Genomic DNA, 23,533 nt, shown 5'->3' with positions numbered 1-23,533 from the left:
AATATTGAGATATCATCTTAACATTAGATTAGGGTTCATGACTTTTATGTTAATGAACTCGATCAGGAATTTCACGTATTTTTTTTTTCGTTTATTACTTACTATAATCTCGTTTTCAATAATTCCGTCGATAACTCATCTGTTGTTATTAGCGTTAGCGTCCAGTGGCTTTACACGTGTTTTGTCATAAAACTGTTGGTTTTAGTTGTACCAACTTCAAAACAAGTAGGCATTATCTGTGATAATTTATTTCAAATAGTAATAAATTTTTGTTTCATTGAATTCAATAAATTTTCTAAAAAACCACAGTATTATCATAATAATAATATTATGTATGTATACCTATTATGAATATGATAGTACTGAATAAATTGGATATAACTATATTTTTTATGCTATTGAAAATTATGGCAAAGCATTACAAGATTTAACATTTCTTTTTCTGCACAATAACAACAGTCAAAACTGCAAAAGCATACGTATTCTATGAAATAAAAATAAATAGTAAACACAATGTTGGTGTTGAGAAAACATTCTCTGTATGGTGTCAGGTGAGGTGAAGCGAAACCGATAAAATGTTACTAAGTAATACATGCCAACGAGGTAATTTCGCATTGCAGATTCATTTGTAGCTGAAAAACCGCTACCATTTTACCACAGTTTTAGATTTACTTGGGGGATATTTGAATTTGTTATGAATGGTGGTCACCCAATATTAATTAGAGCGTATTACTTATTTACTGTGACCGTCATAACAATAATGCATCGACAGGTATTGTGGCAGTTTATTGAGATTTAAATTATTGATCGTAATCAAGACCTTGTTGGTTTTGTGAATTTGTTGCCATTCCAAAGTTCTGGATACTACCTACCTGCATAGACAAAGGACGCGCGACCTTTACACGGAGATTCGGTCGGCTTCGAACCGTTTTTTGTAACTTATCTCGTTAAAAATGTCAATCATACTTTTAGTTGTACCGGCCAAGGGGAGCTATTAAATTGCACCCCGAGGTCCCAGTCTGCAATTCAATACCCCTCCAATTTGTGTTGTATTCTAGATCACTGTAATAATATTTATATCTCTTGGTCGTACACTCATGGCTGCGGATCGTGACCACTTTTTAATGTTGCCATCCTTTGAGCGACCAGACTTTCCATCCTTCTCGATCTTCCGCTTCTCTCAGGGCAGACTAAATGTTACCTCCCCCAGTCAGCTCTTTCACTTGGCCGCTCCAGCACGCAGACGCTCTTCCTCTGCTTTGCCTTCCCTGGAGGCCACCCAAAATCACCAGTCTCTCCAGGTTGTCCGGTCCGCGCCGGACAATATGTCCAAAAAAACTGCGGAATTCGTCTCAGGTCGAGAGCCATTCCTTTATCTGCAGTCTCTGGGTGATTGACTGGTTCGTCCTGTGCTCCGTCCAAGAAATACGAAGCATTCGGCGCCAACACCACATCTCAAAGGTATCAATTGCCTTCCGCTCCCTTGCCTTCACGGTCTATGACTCGACTCCGTATAACAATCTAGAGAACACTAATGTTTCCACAAGCATCATATTTATATAAAATAATATAATTATGTAATATAATCTCGTAGTATCTTTCGTCCGCTCAAATGACTACAGTGGTTCTAGGCCCCGTCCAGGGTGGACGCGTTCGGCGGAGCGTTGAGCGGCGTGCGCAACTCAAACGTATAACCGGGTGTGAAAATGTTCGTAGACAATGTCTTTTTTTGGTTTTACGGTTATACGCTTGAGTTGCGCACGCCGTTTAACGCTCCGCCGAACGCGTCCACCCTGGACGGTGGCCTAGGGTTACGGTACATTAGGACAATTAGTCAAAACGAGTCGCCATCGTACAAATTTAGACTAAAAACTTTGTGTATGTGTGGACCACGGTGTTCCATGACCATGGTGTGGATATCCATTGTCTTACGTACTAACAAACCGCACTCGTGGCTGCCGAAGTATATGGTCTGGAATCGCGGGAGAAAGGGTGTGGAATGTTTTTGGTGAGGGGTGGTTGCTTTAGGATGGAAACATGTGATAGTAGAAATTACAAAGTTGTTTTACAATATTTTGTTTGAGTGTGCGGGGAAAGATTTTCGGTATTTATCTCCTCACAGAGACATGACGTATTTAGTTAAGAACGCTTCTTTTCCTCGCTCCGATAAGGCGTGTACTCAATCTTAAAAACACTGTGTAAATGGGGTGAACTCTGTGTGTCCGTGGTGCCTTATAAACTGAAATACAGACTGGACATGAATGAATCCAGCCTTTATTTCAGTTTGTCCAGTTCAGGGTGTCGTCATAAAAAGCTTGTCTTTAACAAAAAAATACTTGTGATTTGACGTACGGGCCTCGACTTTTCCTCTCGCCCCACAGTTGTAAAAGTGGAGACGGTGCTGAGACACGCGGACGTTAGCGGCGAGGCCACTTCCCCGCGACGTCCGACCGTCACCCGCCGCCTGCCGCCCCGGCCCCCGCCCGCGGTGACTGACCGACCCGCCCAATGCCAAACTCTGCAACAGGACAGTTAATTATACACAGCAGTCGCTTTCTCTCTTCCCTTGATCGCCTTCACGGTCGCCTATTACTTTTCCACAACCCGTGATCGAAGATGGAAGAACATCTTCCCTACCGGCGGATGCACTTTTAGCCCAGAAAACATTCTCGCCGTGCAATGGGATCTATTTTTTAAATATCTTCGAATAATGCCTGATTTGTAACAATACTTATTCAAACTCTGAAACCAGTTTCATTCACTTATCTGTATCTTCTGCCGTTTGTTCAAATATACTATAATATAGGTTAGTTTCCGTCAATATTTCAAATCGCATTATGTACCAATCATTGCGTGCTTTCTTGGGCCATGCGCACACGATAGCAAGGTGTGGGTGCGATAAGTCATAGCTCCTGGCATATGAACGTCCCACCAGCGGTTGTTTGTGGGGAGTATTTGGGTATGGGAGATGTACACGAGAAAGTTAGGGTTCCAGGATGGAAGGGACGAGACGCGGTACGACTAGTGGCTATACGCTACGAACTGTGTCCTCATATCCCATATAAGTAATATTTAGAATGCAGATCGCAGCGTGTGGTTACCGTCTGTGGCTGTGGAGTTCTTATTCGTGAAAAACACTACTACTTTATTAACACCACAGGTTGTCCGAAATTAGAATAGCTTTCCCTCATTCCTTATAATATATTATAGAAAATGCGTGTGTTATTCGTAAGTGTACCTAGCCGATGCTGAAGTTGATTTAAAACTTCACCCTTTGAATATTTATCTACACTAAGCCTATCAAATGCATCAAAGCCCACTATATTCAGACCGCTGTACGAAACCCTGAATTTCTATCCTAGTGCTAGTTATTACTTATACTTCGAATGCACTATGTTAAATCATTTGTAGAAAATGATAAGATTTTTTTATATTAAAAAAAAAGATAAAAGGTTAATTAAAGTGAACGAAATATGCAATCAAAAATCTTTATTTACTGCGAACATGTTACAATATTGCGTTCGAAGTTACACAATAACCTAGCACTATCATCGGAACTCTCCATTGAGTGCCGCGGCCTGACTATAAATATACGGCCTTGCATGCTATGCATGTATAAAAATAATCTAACGCATTTACGAGTGTGAATAACTTTGTTTCAAAACCATTATAATATAATGGAGTTTTCCACCTAGACTCCAGTTCTATTAATATGTCAATTAATTATTCATTTATATTTTATGGTATATTATCGGTATTGCGCTTCTGTAATAATTATTGTATCTCAACATTTCCCATTACTCCCATAAATATGTCACTATTTCGATCAACCAAGCAATTGTACAAGCTCCAACATAATATGACGTCCGCACTAGATACCTACTGACTTACTGCGCAATTGACACACTTCAACGGAAACAACTTCACGTCGGATTTCGCTGTTAATTATTAATTTTATTATTTTTCTATTATAAATATTTTATTTCATCAATATGCTCCGACGACCAATAAGTGAAAATCCTTTAGAATAAATATTCTGGTATGCAATCATCATTATCAGTAGCATGAATATGTTACTCAGGTATTACAGTAGTACCTACATGTTTTTACTTTTGTGTACTTTGCATGTATCATTCCGCCTACTGAGCTCATCAAGCCAATATGAAGTTATTTAGAAATAAATTCTTCGAAATCCTACCATATTCAATTTGTTATGCGTTTTCAGATGATTCATAATATCATGATGCAGTAAATTCAAGAAACCATGTTGGTATAAAACTACGTTTCCGTTATCAATAATCATTACTTACTAAATAATTAATATTCCATTTTATATGCTATGCTATAGACATCTCTATTATTACTTGCTTATTTACATTCGATAGAAAAACAATAATAATAATATTATGGTATTACAGCATGCGCCATGTTGCAATAGGTATACTATATTATCTACATATGTGTTTACATTGAGCGTAAAAAACAAAAAATAAATATAGGTACCTACATTTAATAGCGTTTAAAAGTTTTAAAACGATAAATGTACAACGTACATGCTCGATTAAGCCGCGTTGACACGGTCCAAGTACACTTAGACCGAGTGCCATCCAAGCTCACTCGTATGAGACATCGTCATACTAAGTATTCCTATCCAAGCTGGCTTGGATGAGTTGGACGCGGTCCAGGTAGCTTGGATAGGAGTAATTTATATGAAGATGTCCCGTACGACTGCGCTTGGATGGCGCTCGGTCCAAGTGTACCTACTTGGATCATACTTGGACCGTGTCAACGCGGCTTTAGGCAAGTCCAAGACTAGCTAAGTTTTAAGTGTGTTCTCTTATCATTGGAGGATTTAACCTAGACTTAACTTATAAAATTTTCATCTTATGAGTGTTTTTACCTTTTGAGAGTATCTCATATTTTTCGCCCTTGTGTAGTAAATCTCCCACAATACCATCCAGTATGGATCGGAAATTTTGTGATCCGAGATGGACAATAACCAACCACCGCGAAGAAAGTATTTTTTATCCAATGTTGTTTAGTTATTAATTATCCGTTACCAGGCGAATAAATAAATGAAAATCTGCTGTTTAAATATGCATTAGAAATAGGAAGAATGACTTACGACGTACAATTGACCACAATTCGCGAGTGGCAGGTTTTCTTGCTAGATGATTTATCTCTGTTGGATTGTAATTTAGATAAATTCCTGGCGCTTCATTTTTTATCGTAAGCTTGACACATTAACCGCTTATCTCTGCCATCAGCATTTTGTTGGCCAATGTTGTAGCCAACTCGAACACAGATTTATAAAAACATACCTACATAACAACATAACATACGAAAATCGCCTAGACCAGAAGCTTTAGTACTCTAGACTCGGGCTAGACAATTTTTGCTAACTACATTATGTTTATTTATATAAAGTTGCCGCCTATCCGTTATTGAATACGCCGTAGTTCTCTACAATTTCCGCAGCATTTTACGAAAACACACTAAGTGTTTCATAACAAAAGATCTGCGTGTAAGCATATATAAATATAGGGAAGTGTTAAAAAATGTGAATGTGTTTTTCTAGAAATAGTTTGAATGTATTTTCATTTTCCCCCCACTCGTTGCTCTATTTACTGGACTTGACACTATTTGAAGAACATGTTTATTTTTCTAGGCCACATAAACATGTTTTTTGTTTTGATTCCAAAAATGCATTGTTATAGGTTATAGTATTCCGCGGGTCATAAGACGGCAAAATGGTTGTCCTGTGTAGGTTCTATTCCATCGATGTGTATTGTAAAATTATTTTTCAATTGATTGCGAGTCCAATATTCATACTTTTGTAGCGTTCACGTGATACTATTAGGGTTGCTAACCGTCCCGGTTTGTTTGACCAGGTCGTCCCGGAAAAATATTTCATTTCCCGGATCCCGGGAAAACCTCAACCTGACACAATGACCGGGAATATTAGAAGTCTCCGACCCGACTTTTTAACGTAAAGATGACGACAAGGGAAATCATACGGTCGGAAGAAACGGTTTTACACCACAGAATTTATAAAACTTATCGTTACAAAGAATTTTTGAATCTAGCGTTAAAAAAACGAAATTTTCATTTTGACTTGAAAAGCCTATATCACTGAGAAAAAGTATTTTTTTGGACGGAGAGCTTTATAATCTCGATGTCGACTCTGGACGAAAAAAATATTTTAGGTGGAAAAGCTGGCGGGTAGAATGGAAGCTCTTTTGGAAGCAATAGTAATTGTTTTTGTAACCCATTCTGTCGTTAGTAATATGAATATGTTTTCAGCCCTATTTATATGTGTCGCTAGATTTCAAAATCAACCAAGTCCATAATAGATGAATAGGAGAAAAACAGCTTTTTGTTTTCTCAAATACACAAGTCACAAGGGTGAAAGTTTATATTATTTCGAGTATAGAATATTTAAAATTAATAAATTCCACATTTTGATAATGCAAAAATGTTAGAAAGCAGTAGTTCTTCAGCAATTCACAAAATAGTAAAAAATACCTAAAGGTGGACTTGGCTGATTTTGAAATTTAGCAACACATATATAGGTATAATTTTCTGGTAAGTGTAGGTGACACATACAAAAGTTATCTTGCAAACAGTTCCGTAATAAGATACAATTTTAATAAAAAAAAATGGTGCCAGGAAATATCTATGTCTATGTGATATTCTTAAGTTATTCACGCTCGAAGTAGCAGTAGTAAGTCTGAATCTATATAATTTGATCGTATCATAATCCTACATATATATATATTTTTAATAATGTATGTATAGTTAATTTAATATAGACTGATTCAATTGATAGAAAGCTTTCCAGTTCGCACGGAGTAAGTAATATGAAGCATCAATATTATTATTATAACATAATATGTCCTGAGGATATATTTGTGAAACGTTGCAACGAAATGATGGATATGTTTTGTGGCTGAAATTGATTGCTACATAAATATAACTCTTTTTGTGGCAGTCTCCCTTTCTAATGTTAAGATTTTAGGGGCCAATAGCACGTACATAAAAACAACAGGGTCAATATACTCTATCTGGAAACCATTTATTATCTAGTGGTCTTGATTTGGTTTCATTATTTGGCTTCATGCTTACACCTGAAGTTTTTATTGCAATCCTTCGTCTCGATTGTCGGCCGGTTCTCGCTTGCGATTCGAGAATGTGCAATGCGGAACATTCGGAATTTCCGTTTCAAATTCAATTTTTAAAAAGGTCTTATAAATATTTCGCGAAGACGTTGCAACATTTTGCGCTCGTCACATACAGAATATTATTAAACATCACCAATAGCTTGTCACCACAGAACAGATTAATCAGATGCCTATAAATACGAAAGCCAATCGACAGAGACCAAGACTTTGTTTGGTTTATGACTTAATGAATGTCCTTAAATTACCAATATTGAACGCGCGATTCGTTACACGTTGTCACCTTATTTCGACAAACGAAAACATATGAATACAATATGTGAAATAGTGTAACCGTTGAGTGGTACAACAAACAAACTACACTTTTTCACGGCAACGTATTTTAATTCAAAATAAAATGCAGCATTCTACCTATTGATTATTTTAGTTTACAGAAACAAATAGAGATAGGTACGTTTACTATTTTTTTCATGTTTGCTGATTCTCTGTGCCTTCCGGTGTCTGTTGTGTCAACCGTCGTTTCCAGAAACACTATTTGACAGGTGGTTTTTAAAAGTACATATTCATCTCAAAACTGCAGTGTATTATTTTTTTGTAGTACCTATGTGGACCTCATAGGTATATCTCTTGATTATATGCACGGTTGTTGTAGCGAAAATTAACGCAATTCAATTCATTGGAAAATTTTTGCTTGCTTGCTTGACTTTGAATTACATGGCGTTGACCCGTTGCACAGTTTGCATCGGTCACATCAAAATAATATCATGCAGCATTGTTGGCAAACAGGACATTTTCATTTAGACGCAATAGATAATAATTAAATTAGTTTTTTTATTCAAATGTATTCTGGAACTAATTAGATTTTGATATCTCGACAAGGCCAGCCCATTCGATAATGAAATACGAGATCATTCTCCGCATATTTTGTTTTTATTCCGAAGGCGCGGAATGTATGTGCTATGCCTGCTTGCAGGATCAATGTGGGATACGTTCACTCAATTTTCATGTGGAAAATGCAACTTCTGTTTATACTTACAACCGGTCTCTGAACGCTGCTAATACAGGAATGACGTTTTTATAGCTTCGGCGGCCAAACGGCATTTGCGGATTCTTCAGCGATACTCAGGCGAAGATGCGCACAATCCAGAAATATACTACCGCATACATACATTTTTATCACGATTTTTCCGTTTATTCTAATATAACATAAAACCCCGTGCTATTTACAATGGGTATCTTTTTATTTCGTTTGAAATAATTATTTGACGAAGCTATAAAATTATGTTTTGTATGCATGGTTTCTTTTTTCGACCGGGTGAGGGCTTTTCCGAATTTCGAAGAAAATATGTACATAGGTACATCTATTTAAAAATAATTTCATCGACCTTTAATGAGAAAATCAACATTTTGAGCAATACATGGATATAAATAATTGGACATTAGGACACAAGTACTCTTTAACAACCATGTTATCACACTGGTGCTTTTGTAGATTTTTGTTGTAGACAATGATGATTTTATTTCGAAATGCTGTTAACTTACATTGGTTCGTCTATCTATACTTTATAGCAGTGGCAGGCAACCTTTTTGCCACGGAGGGCGCAATGCAAAATTTAAAAATCGTCATGGGCCCATCATAATATAGATGGATCATAATAAAAATATATCAGAGCGTTAAACTGTCGATAAATATCTACTAATGGAACTTAAAAATATGTGAGGGGTTTATAATATTTATAATATTCCGTTTATAATATTTTACAATATTTGTGGCGGACACTTTAAAAATCCTTCACAAAACACTTGTTGCCGACATCTGCTGAATGTGGTGACAATTGTTGTTTTTTTTTATACGAAGCTATTTTTACATGTGTCATACTAATTTATTGTTTTAAATTTATTGTGGATTTGACTAAATGCTAGTTATTTTACTGTTGTACCTAATTCGTCATTATTGATTTTTAACACACTTAGGAAATGCCAATTTTTATTCAATTACCTCTAATTTTAGTCCTGGGCCATATGCTATCCCATGTAATTTTGGATAAAGAAAGTGTGCGGCTATCTGAAATATAATATAGTCCTTCTGGTCTCTACAATAATTATGCACCTGAACCAGCTCAGCTGTTTTGCTAGACATTGAAATAATAAAAATATATCTTCTAAAATCTAGATATTATATCTATGGCAATTCTATGCCAAGCCCTGTCTACATAATACTTATTTATATTGTGTATGAAAGTAATCATATTAATTATTATAGAATGACGTTTTAATTTCTCAATTCTATTCTAAAACGCAATTATTTCTTAGAAAACACTGTTGATTCATCGCATCAATGGAACACAACTTTTGACCGTAAAATAAATCGTAAAAATAAGTAATAAATAAACTATTCGCCATCTATGATGATAATAGTAAAGTTGAAGCATTGGCGAGTGGTGAATAACTGCGGTAAAAGTCAAAAATAGTGATTTATTATAGCAAATAAAATTGCAGCGGAGATTAAATTTCACAATTTAAATAAAATATTCGTTTACATATTATATTTCTTAAAAAAATCTACTTTTTCAATCTCATCTCAATCGCAGTTGCATTTCTTGGCAAATGAATTTGAATTTCTAAACAATAATTTCATAGTTCTTCCTTGTGACCTGATGTACCCTTTTTGTGGGAAAGAATTTGAATATTAGGTTGCTTGGGTCATCTAGCTAGAATAATGTAGATTCGCAATAACGCGTGATTGAAAAGCAGCCAACGATTTTCGCGCGTTTTTCATGTTTAGACTAAAACCCCTGTTACTAGTGTGTTATTATTTTGTAACCGTCGGTCGAGTAGGATTATTTGAGTGTTTTTTTTTTACTACATATTTGGTATTTTATGATTTTATGACATAATAAAAAACGATCATTAACCTTACAAATTTTGAATTAATTTAAAAAGTCATATGCTCCCCACCACTATTGACTTTGGAGATATATATTTTAAGGGATGATATATTACCACATCTGTCACTTGTATTTTTCCGGATATTTAATTATATCCTAATGTAATGAATAATTAAATATACGTATGGCGGATTAAGCTAATGGCTGACCGTTTAGGATGCGGATGGGGATGCTTTGTGACTATGAGTTGTTATTAAATCATCCACGAATTAGCGTCATGGTATGCCTCCTGTGAAAAGATGAAAATAATTTCAAAATTATAAGCCCGATGTCACGCCATGTGCAAATATCATCCACCAACGATAATTTATATTTCGCGACAGGCGAATCGTGCTCAGTCCCCATTTTACTTTGTATTGTAACTGTCTATCCTAGACATAATTAGTTTTGCTAAATTATAAATGTATTTGATAACATACAATTAGCGAATAGATGCAGTTACGAATAATGTCTCTTCCTGGTCAACATTTCATTATCATTGTGGTTCAACTATTTTCTCTGACATGTTCAATTAAAATACTTTTGTGTCAAATTATTTTATACGGTATGCACACTCAAATTGTGTCAGTAGGTATGCAATTTTCATTAGCCCGCGAATTCATTGTCCAATTTGTATGATACCAATATAATAAAATACTATAATATCCAACACGAAAACATCCAGATAGGTACACGTACTAACGTATAAAATAATACAGTATCGTCTTATGGGTCTGATAAATTGGGTCATTTATCATTTCCATGCGAAATAAATATCACTCTGTCTGCCTTTTGTTCTATGCATATATTTGTTACTTTGCCTAATTCTGCTTTATCTTTCATTTTAAATTGGGGATTAAATAAGCGTTCAGAGTTAAATACGAATTAAAGCTAAAAGTTTCCGCAAAATGGTCGAGGCCTGTTATTACGGGTTTCGTCACATCGTGATATGTAAGCCAAATAGATTACTTCAAAACCAATTAAATTTACTTGGCTTCTGATTTTCATAGCCTTGAATGGAAACGTCGTTCACATTCACAATAACTGATGTGTTCATTTTGTCATATACTATTTATTTTTTTAACACGACTAAAATTCAATTTTGAATAAATGGAATACCTCTGAATAATTTACGTAAAACAGTTATCTGCTTATTTGGGCGCAGTCCAACCCCTTCTGTTGTACGTTGTACTTATTTGATATTCGTACTTATGTTTCATTATTTTTTACAGTTAATACCTATATTACGTACATATTGCGCAGTCTACGACGTTTTTGTACCTACGAGTATTTATGGTACGTCTTTGTTGGAAACTGCGGAACACTCACTTTCAGGTGTTTCATCTCAATTCAAATGAAAATTAACGGCTAAATTCAAAAAAAAAAAAAACATCGGCCGGGGGGTGAATCCACTGTTGGACTACCTACCCAAGACTACACGACAACCCATACTGTTCAAACCATATAAATATAGTACAAGACTAGCCATACTGTTCTTCGCTGCCACGCACTTCCGCTGACCTAGAGTCAGTCGATCAAGTGAGTTTTAGGGCGACCATGTGATGGTTTAATCTTATTGACACGTGGATAGTACCCGTTGTGGGACTGCATTATTTGCAGCTATTGATTTCAAAGTCGGTCACCTCCATGAAGCACCATTTCGAGATAATCGCAAAAAAAAAAAACGCCAAACACATTTTAAGACTGCATATAGGTATATAGCCTTTTTTGCAAGTATACTTTTAAGTACACAACTAAATAATCCAAAACTCAAGAGTGTTTCGGCCTATTGTCATTTTATCAGTTTGGTGATATGTATCACATCGAATACTTCTACTGACTACGACTATCAACATCAGGGTTTCCTAAATCAGAGTGCGCCAATCTTTCCATATTATAAAAGTCTGCTGGTTGTCACGTTTACACATTTTTGTGATTACTTAATTTATATTTGCAATGAATTATACTTATACCTTATTTTATCTGCAATACTGTACGTATGGTGTTCAATCTGTGGTTAAAAAGGCTTATCCATCTTCAAAGGGGTTTTTACTTTTTAATGGATACGAACATTAATTATCAAAAAAAAAATATAGATGCATAGTATAGAAAAGGTTTATAACCCCTGACCTACATGATACGTCACATACTACATTCAACTAGATTTTCAATAAGCACGGAGTACCTACAGGTTTCGGAGCACTTATCCTGTCATTGCGCCATATTAGAAATACTGCTCCTCTTGGTGATATTCGTCATTCGTGTACTGTACCGGAAGGAGGTCCATTTGAACTCCTTAACTGTAACCTTCAATTGCGTCACACGTCCTTTTACATCGTGCTCGAAACGTGGACGAATACATTTTAAGCGCTCACTGTCCACTGACTAATTTTTATACTCATTGTCCTTCTTGCGTAGCAGGTATCAATCATACTTCATTTTGGATGAACTGCCTCTAGTGTTTTGTTTAATTCTTGAACTACATTGCCAACAGTGGCGTGCGTTGACTCTTGAGATCAGGCATGCTCTTCAAAATGAGTAGTTTTATTTGTCAAGCACGGTTGAACAGATTATAGTATGTTTTTTTATTTATTGGTTGTATGTATATTATATTAAATGAATATCTTAGAATAATTATTTAGGCATGCGCCACATCCGTTGCATCTCGCACGCAACTGATTGTCTATGTTCTACAATTTTTAATTTTAATTTATTTTATATGAAAATGTAAGAAACATTCCACAATGAAATACAATTACGTATTTCCTTAAGTTTCGACAATCACGGTGGAACAATAATACTTATTTACTTAATTATGTTTTTTTGTTTTTAATTTATTGTCTATAATTAGATGAGTGGACCTTGTTTGTACACAAGATTGACTGGTCACAGGTGACGAATAGGTACGTTCGGGAAGTTGGAAGGCAAAATGATGATCTGGTCCACCTTACACCTCAGGTGTAGTAATTTTCAAACACAGGTAGTTCTCACTTACCAGTTTATCACCCACCAAAAACTTATCACACTACATTTTAATGATAAAACTATTCATCAAATACGATTTACATAAAAATATGTCGTATAAGACACATACATTTTATCTGTTTTTGTAAATTGTCAGTTTATTTTTTAATTAATTAATGTAATATTTGTAATGTTTTTGGACGTTATGTATTTATAATTTATTAAATTAAAATTATAAATATTACATGACAGTTTTCAAATTCACTCGCAGAGGCATTAACCCCCGTAAGTTTAACTTTAAATGCAGACTATGTACTCATTTTACCCTACGAAGTGTCGGCTCACCGCCATACTCATAAGTCAGTCGTATGCTGTGGGCTAACCCACCTAACTAATTTGTTATTACTAGGTGGTTGACTAAAATGCACGTCAGTGGTACACAACATGCAGCCAACGAGCTTCGTACAATTTATTATGGCGCACTGATGAAATGAAACATGCAAAAAAATCGTAATAATTACAAATAATATACATACTAAGTTTTCACTATTTGTATCATATTAATTTGATATACTTACGGCGCATGATGAGTGTGTGTGAAATTGAGATTTGAATACAATATAATATTTTCGCTAATAGATATTACTATGTTTAGACCCTGGAGAAATATCATCCCGACAATTAGAATATTGATGAACTATAAAAAGCTTTATAATGTAGAAAAATCGACTTCAATCCGAAAGTTCCGCACTATTGATGTAGTTGTAAGTAATTCTGAATTTTATCACAATTTTCATAGATGTTCGCTAACGTATTGTAAGCACATTGCAAACAATCAGTATTTATGACTCCTTATGAAAACTTGAGATTTTGATACATTCAAAGGTGTATGGGATTTTTATATATATTATGTAACACAATCCTATTCAATTTTTGTCCATTTTCATTACAAATTACAGTTTTTAATGTGGCTTAACCAGTTTTTCAATATATTGTGAAAATGTATGGATTGAGATTGTATTGCAATATTATTATTTTACAGGGTAGTTTTGCTTAATTTATTTATGCTCAGTGATCCAATAGTATCGTCTAAAATTCATAGTGGTATTATTTTTTTGAAAGTTTTTCGGTTTTTAAAAATTCTTATCAAAAAGTCTCGAGCATAAGTGAAAAACTGGATAGGTAATCAACATAAAATACAAGTTGAAGGGACTACTTGCTTCATCAGTGAATTTATCGAATAGGACATTGTTTTCATCTTGATCAAGTTTCAACATAAGCTTGAAGTTCACCAGATTGGATTGTCACTATTTCCTCTACAAAAATCAATTGGGTTTCTTCAATATTGAAGTTTGAATAAAATTCTTGTAATGCTCACAAGAATCTCTAACGTTGGCCATCTTGCTGTGTTTTGTCTTGTTTTTCAACGGTAAAGTGGGTAAATGTGGAATGTATTTTTGTGGATTACTGTCATACACTAAATTAATATAGTTTAACTAAAATGATTGAAATATTTAAAGAAAAATCTGCTTTAGTCGATAAAGTAGTTAACTCAAAATATCACATGCTGTGGGTTATCCAGTTTTTCGACCACACCCCCTCAATTGTAGTGATTATCTGATTTATTATTTTTTTTTCGTGTATGTACTATATGAGCGTAACGAAATTCTCTGAATTATTTACTCTTTTATCGCGAATAAATAAAGACACACCGTTCAATAATTGATCCAGGATCCTTTGATGATATTTTTTCAATTACCCAACGCTGGTTTTGTTTTAAACAGATTAAGAGCGGCATGCACAATCTAAGATTTCGATCCTAAGGATAAGTCGCCGAAAAGTATGACTTAACTATAGACAATACTGAGTATAGAGTTAAGGAATCCTTAACCATAGACTACTTTTGTTATGAACGCCGCCCCCTTCTGTATTACCATTTACCACTGACAGCTGCTGTCAAAATAAATTCGCATGTCTATAAAACAGTCCATACACTCAAACTCATTTAACAATGTATCTCAATATGGATATTGATAGTGTTAATTCGTTTTGCATGTACTTGCAGAATATTATTTTACTCTTAGGCATAAATCCCACCCAAAAAAGCGTTCGGTGCGCTCACTACTGAGTAGGCCCCCTCCCACCCGCGCATTACCCTTCACCTATGTAATAAGGGGCCCAAAAAGCACAAAATAATTATTATTATCAGCGTCTCTCATAACAAAGCAATAAAAATATTATATTATTTCTCGGGGCTTGTAATTACGCAATAACTAAACAAAGAGTTCACTGTTATTAAATAATGGCTTCTCGCCCGTCTATCGACGACGCTTCCAGAGCGTGATTTTGCTCGCCGTGTTCAATGAATGGACTACGTTGTATTTTCGTTAATTCGTCCGGCTGAAAAACCATACAACGGTGACTCATGGGGCAGGCGGGCACAATGCGTCGTCAAATCCAGTGTGCGCTGGCGTATTTGATTACGTTGTATTTTCGATGATTTACACGCCACTTGTGAAATTTTGCGCGAGAGCCCCACTCGCTCCGTTAAGTGGGTTTTACGCCTTAGACGCCAGCCCGCAGAAATACAAGATTCCAGGTGATAGAATGACACTTGACGCTATTGTTACCATGAAAAATATCTTGCGGTGCCTGTTGAATCACGTATAACGGAACGTATAACGGAAACATAAGAGTATTAGGTATAATTAAATATGTATAGTTATTGCATTTATAAAATGCAGTTGTCATATTTTTGTCATCGTTTAACAATTATAAAATAATTTACCTAACCTACAGGAAAGAGAATTTTTAAATATGGTATTACTTTCAATAGAAATCTCTAAGGACAATATTTCTGCATAGTGTTTTCTGCTAAGGAAATTTTAGTTATGACAAATGTTTCTGCATTTCGCTCTAACATTTTTAATCGATGTCCTTTTATTTACGCAAATGTACTTGCTAGGCTTTTTTATTTGTCATATTTTATTTTGCTACTATGATATATTATAACACGTGTATTAAATTCCCGTGGACTAATTTAGATATTTTAAAAATACTTCTAAATTAGTTATTATTCCACTGTGTCATGGCACCAATTTATACCATTGATTGAGAGCGCTATATAGAGTTAGTGTTGAAATTGAAATGTTATTAATTTGTGCGATGTTATACCACTTTGATCAACACAATAATAATTCTAGGTAGGTACTTATACTATATAACAGACATCATGACCAACGCATCGATCACGGGATGGATTTTTGTTGATCACACCGTTGGCCCGCCCACCCCATAGGAATTGACTCATGAAGATGTAAACAGCGTAATCATTCGATTGTAATATAAAATGACTTTATGAAGGATTTGAAGGGGAATTTTTAACCATTTTTATTTCCTTAACCAGCTTACATGAAAGTCGTTTTCAAATTAAGCACGAAAAAAGCTCACGTTACCTCTTAGTATCACGTAATTTGCATTGCATCACTTAATGCGTACTGCAGGAGTTAGAGAAGGAGAAGATGTGAATCTCCGCGCTTTAAACTAAGACGTTGTTTTTCCTTACCGTCATGTAGTAGGAGAGTAGTTGGACCACGATAACTCAGAAGAAACCAAAACTTTCACTAAGTAACTCATTTTCACATCAAATGGGAAAATTATGATGGTAAAAGATAAGGATTGTTGTTTAAACTGTAAGTGCAAAGCCTCAGTGTCCTCAACCAAATATAATACGTTTTTTAAAGTTGAAGAATGACAATAGGAGAGTGTGGTAAATCACTGTCAATTTTGATACTCCATAGGAGATCGGCGCCTAATTGAAGTTACACATGCCTGCTATAGAATATCTAATGTGCCCTCCATTATTATTAAGATTTTTTTTGTTTTTGCCATTAATTGCATGCAATTACAAAATATATAATCTCCACGTATTTGTCCACCATTTAATTGATACGTATGTGGACGGCTTGAAAAAACACCAGTGTGTATGAAGCCTTAGTTTTAAAACAATATAATAACTTTACTATACTATTTAAGTCTCAGAATTTATTGATGAATTGCATAGCAAGTTGTATTATCATAATATCAATGTATCGGGAATTCTTGGTCCTACCTTTTTAAATATTACTTAATTTATGTAAGCATACCCCATTCTCAGACTTTTTAAATTCGGCCATGACGATCAGACCCAAGAAATGACGCACTGTGAATGAAAAGTGTCTACTTCTGCGTAACTTATTGCTCCTCCCACAATGATTAATGATCTATCTTCGGTTTATGCTTTGGCTAATACACGAAACTTGGCGAGAGTAATAATTATTGTTAAAAATGTTAAAATGCATCACCAGTTCAATGCTGTCATATCAGTCACAATAATCCATGGCTGATAGCTCTGATAATAATAAAAAAATTAAAAAAAAACAATGGGTCTCGTCTGTACTTATATCATAGTATTATATTAAATAAAAATAGAAAAATATTATCCTCGATTAAAACTGTTGTAAGTAACCACGACACGACATGACTATAAATTTATTGCCATGTCAATAAATAAATATACGAATCATTAAGAACTTAGGTATACCGTATCCACAATGGGTCAATTGATTCAGTTGACTACTTATAAACCAACGATAAAATTATAATAAGTATGTATGTAGTTTATATTGACTATTAATTATAATAAGTACCTAATTCAATTTATATTGTGCTGTTAGCATACTTTTACCAGTGTTTCATTTAAATATGTAATGGAATGGCAAGAATTCTGACTTCGTATGCAACGTTGCTTGAATGGATACCTAGGGACTTTCGCAGCTGTCTTTATATTTTGATTTGTGTGCATGTCATTTTGATGTTGTTTCCATTTAGCGTTACTCAGTATTACATATTATAATGCATCTCTCGCGTACTTATTATGTCATCAAATTCATTCGCCGTGCAAACGGTTGAAGTGAATTTAAAAATCATTAATAATTTAAGCTTCCTGATTATTCTGCCACCTCACCTCATTCAAAATATCACTTGAATCGCTTGAATCAGTCTGCGTCTAGGAATTTTTAGTAGGCTGCAACCTGCAGCCGTTTCATTCACTACGTATTTTTCTACCTATACTAGTATAGAGTCTTTTCTATAGGTAGCATAAATCAATTATTTTCATATAAAATATAAAATAATGATAGTTATTATGATCATAATCCATAAGGTGTATGATATTTTGTAGCTCTTTGGGCCTGAACAGCACGGTCATGGTCTTTACAATATGCCGGTTTATCTGGAAGAAAATAAAAGAAAAACATATATAATAAATAGGTGTGCAGTGGATTTATAGGCTAGATTATATCTCATCTCATAACAGCATGACTAAACTTGTTTCATGCTTTCGTGGTAGGATTTCGCCGTTGATGGGTAAATAATATGTCCTTTCGCAGGTATTTTCCTTGTTTCTATCGAATCCACATTAACAATTATTCGTTCAAGTTTGTTCTTGTTTAGACACGCCGATCTTTCTGCATATTATTCAAATAATGTACATATACGTATAGGTACCTCGAGTTGGATATTTCCCGAGAAAATCTCAATCTCGAGATTCGGGATTTCCAGAAAATAATTCTCGATAATTCTCGAGATATCGAAGAAATTTAAAAAAAAAACCAGTAAAAAATCCTAAAATCAGTGTAAAAACAGACAAATAAGAAGACAAACAAATAGAAGTAGGTAGGAAAACAAAAATAATTCTATACATTACTTATTAAAATAGAATTTAAAAAAAAATACAGACTGTCAATGGCTGCCTCTGACAATAGTGGACGCTTTTGAGAAACGAAATTCCCCGATATTGAAAAATCGCACTGATTTTGAGTCGACGTTGGCTTAATTGTGTTAAATGCCCGAACGGTCTTTGAACGATTTGTGTTTTCTGTCCACTTTTTCATATGCATTTAGTTCGTTTTTTAACGTTAATAACGTTAAAGAAGTAATCGTATACATATCTATTTATAGAACTAAAATCACACGATTGCACACTGCGTGACATACTCGAACTCAAATGTTGTTAATTTATTTTAATTAAAAAAAATCGTTTTTTTTTTCAATTAATATTTGATTCTTGATTGAAGAAAAGATTCTCGAGATCCGGGATTTCCCTAAATGTTAAAAATTTAAATTCTCGAGATTGGGGATGAAAAATCTCGAAAATTTCTCGGGAATTCCCGTAAAAATTTCCTGAAACCCAACCCAACGTATACGTATCGGGTGCTTTTGTATACGTTCCATTCCAATTTACCGCTGCCCACTATGGGTGCAACTGAAAGCTAGATATTCCATAAATTGAATACTTACTAAGTTACGATACACATATGAATCTACCAGCTACCTAGTACCTTCCTCCTCATGTTTACTCTCCTGAAAAAAAAATAATCGTTTTGCTTAATTGGGCATTTAAAAAATAATACATTTTATTTAAACATTTACATACTTATTATTTTCCCAATGGTTGTGAATTATTGCATCATATTATCGATATTCTAACTGTGACACCTCGTTTCTGAAATTCAATATTTTCGATATGTGGAATTTGAATGTGGAAAAAAACCAGTGGGTCTATTCTTTTATATACTTATCGACCGCTAAAGTGATAAATATTATCAAACTTAGGGTAGGTTTGTATCAAAATATTAGCACTTATTGTAACAATACAATAAGTTGGTTTTTATTGTTGCAATAAGTGCTATATTTTAACAGCGCCTATCTTGCTGCTCTTAAAATATAGCACTTATTACAACAATAAAAACCAACTTATTGCAACTGTTACAATAAGTGCTAATACTTTGATACAAACCTACCCCTAGTTTGATACTATTTATCACTTTATCACTTTAGCGGTCGATAAGTATAGAATAGACCCACAAGTTTTCAAATTAAATAAAAACAAAAATTCAGATGCCTCAAAAAGTAAACTAAATTGTTTTTGTACGAAGCGCATTTTTGTTTTTATTTAATTTCATTTACTTAATAGTTTTTGTAAGTATGACATTCTTAGCTCCCCCATTGTCAAAAAGATTGAATGTCAGATACGTACAAGGTGTCAATGATATGCCGGGTCCACATTGGCAACATGTCGCCGGCAACCTCATTAAATTTTACGATAATTATCATACTTATCGTAAAATTTAACGAGATGTTGCCAGTGTGGACCCGGCATTAGAACATCTTTATGATAAATAGAGTCATTATACAAAATTTTACATTACCAAAACATCACTATTAAGAAAATTATCACATTTTTTCCCGAAATCCTCTTAAATGAGAAAAATCGTTATCCCCCATTTACCCGATTTGCCCATATTGAAATATATTTATATACTTAAATATTGGTAAATAACTACGCTGTAATGTAAATTGAAGTTACAACTTACTGTAGACACATTTTGGTTGTATGTACTGTGTAATGAAAAATTCTCAAAATTTTCGAGTAAACAGCTGCATAATTTTCTATTTCTTATAGGTTATTTTTACCATGTATTTTTACAATGAAAACAATAAGTTGTTGACGCGCTTATACATCGACTGTGTCAACACAGTAGGAATTGCAATCCCGCCCCCCAACGCTCAACCAAATCGTGACGCGTATAGCGTTCGTTGTTGTTTAGTTTTCCTCAAGTCTAGGTCTAGAGCAGTGGTTCTCACGTGGAATTTAGCTGTGTCCGCACAATTGACATTGACAGTTCTATGGAAACGTTTGGTGGCCGCACCAAATTTCACTTTGGTTGTGATTGAAAAAATTAAAGATAAATTTTATTTTCGAAAAAAATGGATCAATTTATTTATAGTCCATTTAATAAAAGATATTTGAACATTTTAGTATATATCTATTTATTTAAAATAATGCAAATGTAAATTCCTCATAGCCTTTTTTTCAATGCGAGCCGCATGGCTGCTTCTAAGTTAACTTCTGTCAACTGGCTTCGATATTTGTTTTTTATTAAGTGCATTATACTGAATGATCCTAATATTAAACAATATTAATAAAGCAATAATTGTTGCCAATTATTTGAATTGTGTTGATTCTTCGTCAACATATTACTTTGACCGAAATTTTTCCACCTTGGTATTATTAAATGGTTTTTAAGTACCTACTTGTTCATGACTCATTTCCAATAACGCATATTTAACGTAAGCCCAGTTAATTAAATAAAATACTGAAAATGATGTTAACCTCGTTTGTAGTCCTACGTAATTTTCATTTGTTGTTATTTGAAAAGGCGAAGTTACTAAAGAAAGAGTTTTCTATATTTGGTCCCACACAAACAAATGCGTGAAAACCGGCAAAAATTTCGTTAAGGTGACGCATCAGTGAAACGCCAAATAATTTTCAACTGTACGCGCGACGAAATTTTGGACTCGCTGCCATTCACTGAGAGAATGTTGACCCGGGAACACGTCACTTTGCTGCGTGATGGCGACGGGTCAATTAATTCTAAAATCGTGTAAAGATGACTAAAAACGTTACCCATTTACTTTAATAAGAAAACATGTCAATGAATATATTATTATTGTTACTAATAGAACAATAAACAGAACATAAAATGGACGTATGTTGGATTTATATGACAATTAATATTTCGTTTGACAGGCGTCATTTTCACCCGCCACCCGCAATCCGCGCATCGCCTAGCGACGATCTTTTTAGACCGTGCCTCAACTAATGCATGGCCTTAAGTTCTATAATAATAATACGTTAATTTCAATATACCTCAGTTGAGGCATGGTTTAAAATGATCGTGGCTAGCGATGCGCGGATTGCGGATCGCGGGTGCAAATGACGCATGCCGAACGAAATATAATTTTGTCATATAAATCCAACATGCGTCCGTTTAATGTTCTGTTTATTGTTCTATTAGTAATAATAATATATTCATTGACATGTTTTCTTTTCCAAGTAAATGGTTAACGTTTTTAGTCATCTTTACACGATTCAAGAATTAATACCCCCGTCGCCATTACTAAACAAATTGGCGTATTGACACCTCGACGTTCGCTCTCCGAATGCCAGCGAGTCCAAAATTTCGTCGCGCCTATAGTTGAAAATTATTTACCGTTTCACTTACGTCTTAACTCAGAAACGGACTATTTGATCTCATCACAGGAACACATTATGGATCGTGGAAAGAAATTTAAGACAAGTCATGTGTATTGAACCAATTTCATAATTTTATACTTAAATAAATTTGATATTATTCTGTAAAGCACCGGTGGCCGCAGCAAAATCCTCTGGTGGCCGCACATGTGAACCACTGGTCTAGCTAGAGTCTAGACTAGATCTTGTGATTTCTTGACATTTTTCGTTTCTCGAGATTAGAATATGAAATTTGGTTCTCGAGAATTCACGATTGGTTTATTGATTAAAGCGAACTATTGTATGCGAATTTCATACGAAAAGGCTGTGTCGAGAACTTTTTTCTTATATCTTCCGGGAAAAATGAATGACTCATGAATTTATCAAAAATTTAAGTCGAGGACTTTTTTTGTATCTTCCAAAAACAAATTTCGTCCAGTCTAGTCTTTTTTCATTTGCTTGTCAACGTTGCTTCATTTTTTCAAAATAGAACTGATAAGAATTTCTCTGTAAAAAAATTCTCCATAATTGGATTTTGAAGGTAGTTTTGGCTGTGGTTTTGGCATTACAATACAATGCAATACAGCGCCCCAGGAATCTCCCTAAATATTTATTAGTAGATACTAATATCTATTGAATGCGTGCTTCGTTTCCGTGACAAACTTTAATGCATATTATGATAAAAGCGCAGGTACTCAAATATTGGAAATAACGTAATTATTTATCCATACTCGAGAATCGTACACTATTACAGCCACACCGAGAAGCTAACCCACTCTCATTATTTGTGTTCCCTGGGCAACCATCGACCAAAATACAGTGTCAACCAAATCTGAATGTCTTATTTTATTATAAATTGTTATAATTTATTATAAACTGTTTGTTGTTGATAATGATGATTGATGACGAATCGTATATGTACTTTTCAACGTCCCGGTGAAGGCGCAACATCAACTATTTATTAATTTTACCTGTACCAACTGAAAATTATTATGTACGATGGACGTATCAATTTAATAGTACATTATAATAAGCATAATAAATAATAAAATTATAATGCAATCCAAAAGTATTGTATCGTACCTTCGGAAAATCGTCGCATCGGCCGACTGGGCACGCGCAACCGTCGGTGTCGAGAAATCGAGACGTCTGCTCTGCGCAGCACGTCGCACGTCGCACGCCTCACTTTTGTTATGTGGGCCACTGGCGAGACGGTGGTCTGTGGATGTTTTTGGTGCACGTGTACCTAAATTCGATGAATGACTCCCCAATTAATTAATATGACAATGGGAGTAATGAAAATATTTGTTACTTGCATTTACCGAACGACTTGGAACAGTCGATTCTAA

The 23,533-nt window shown here is 34.6% G+C and overlaps 1 protein-coding gene across 2 annotated transcripts in view; it reads left to right on the top strand.

Moving 5' to 3' along the window:
- LOC147072139 (uncharacterized) overlaps positions 1-23,533 on the top strand; it is a 243,702-nt gene that overhangs the window by 34,867 nt on the left and 185,302 nt on the right. The gene's annotated exons all lie outside the window — the stretch shown is intronic.

The sequence above is a fragment of the Rhyacophila brunnea genome, unplaced genomic scaffold (assembly GCF_057557595.1).
Source record: "Rhyacophila brunnea isolate RB1 unplaced genomic scaffold, BYU_Rbru_1.0 scaffold_2, whole genome shotgun sequence".
NCBI lineage: Eukaryota > Metazoa > Arthropoda > Insecta > Trichoptera > Rhyacophilidae > Rhyacophila > Rhyacophila brunnea.
The sequence above is the reverse complement of the archived record's forward strand: the minus strand, read 5'-3'. Positions and strand labels throughout refer to the sequence as shown.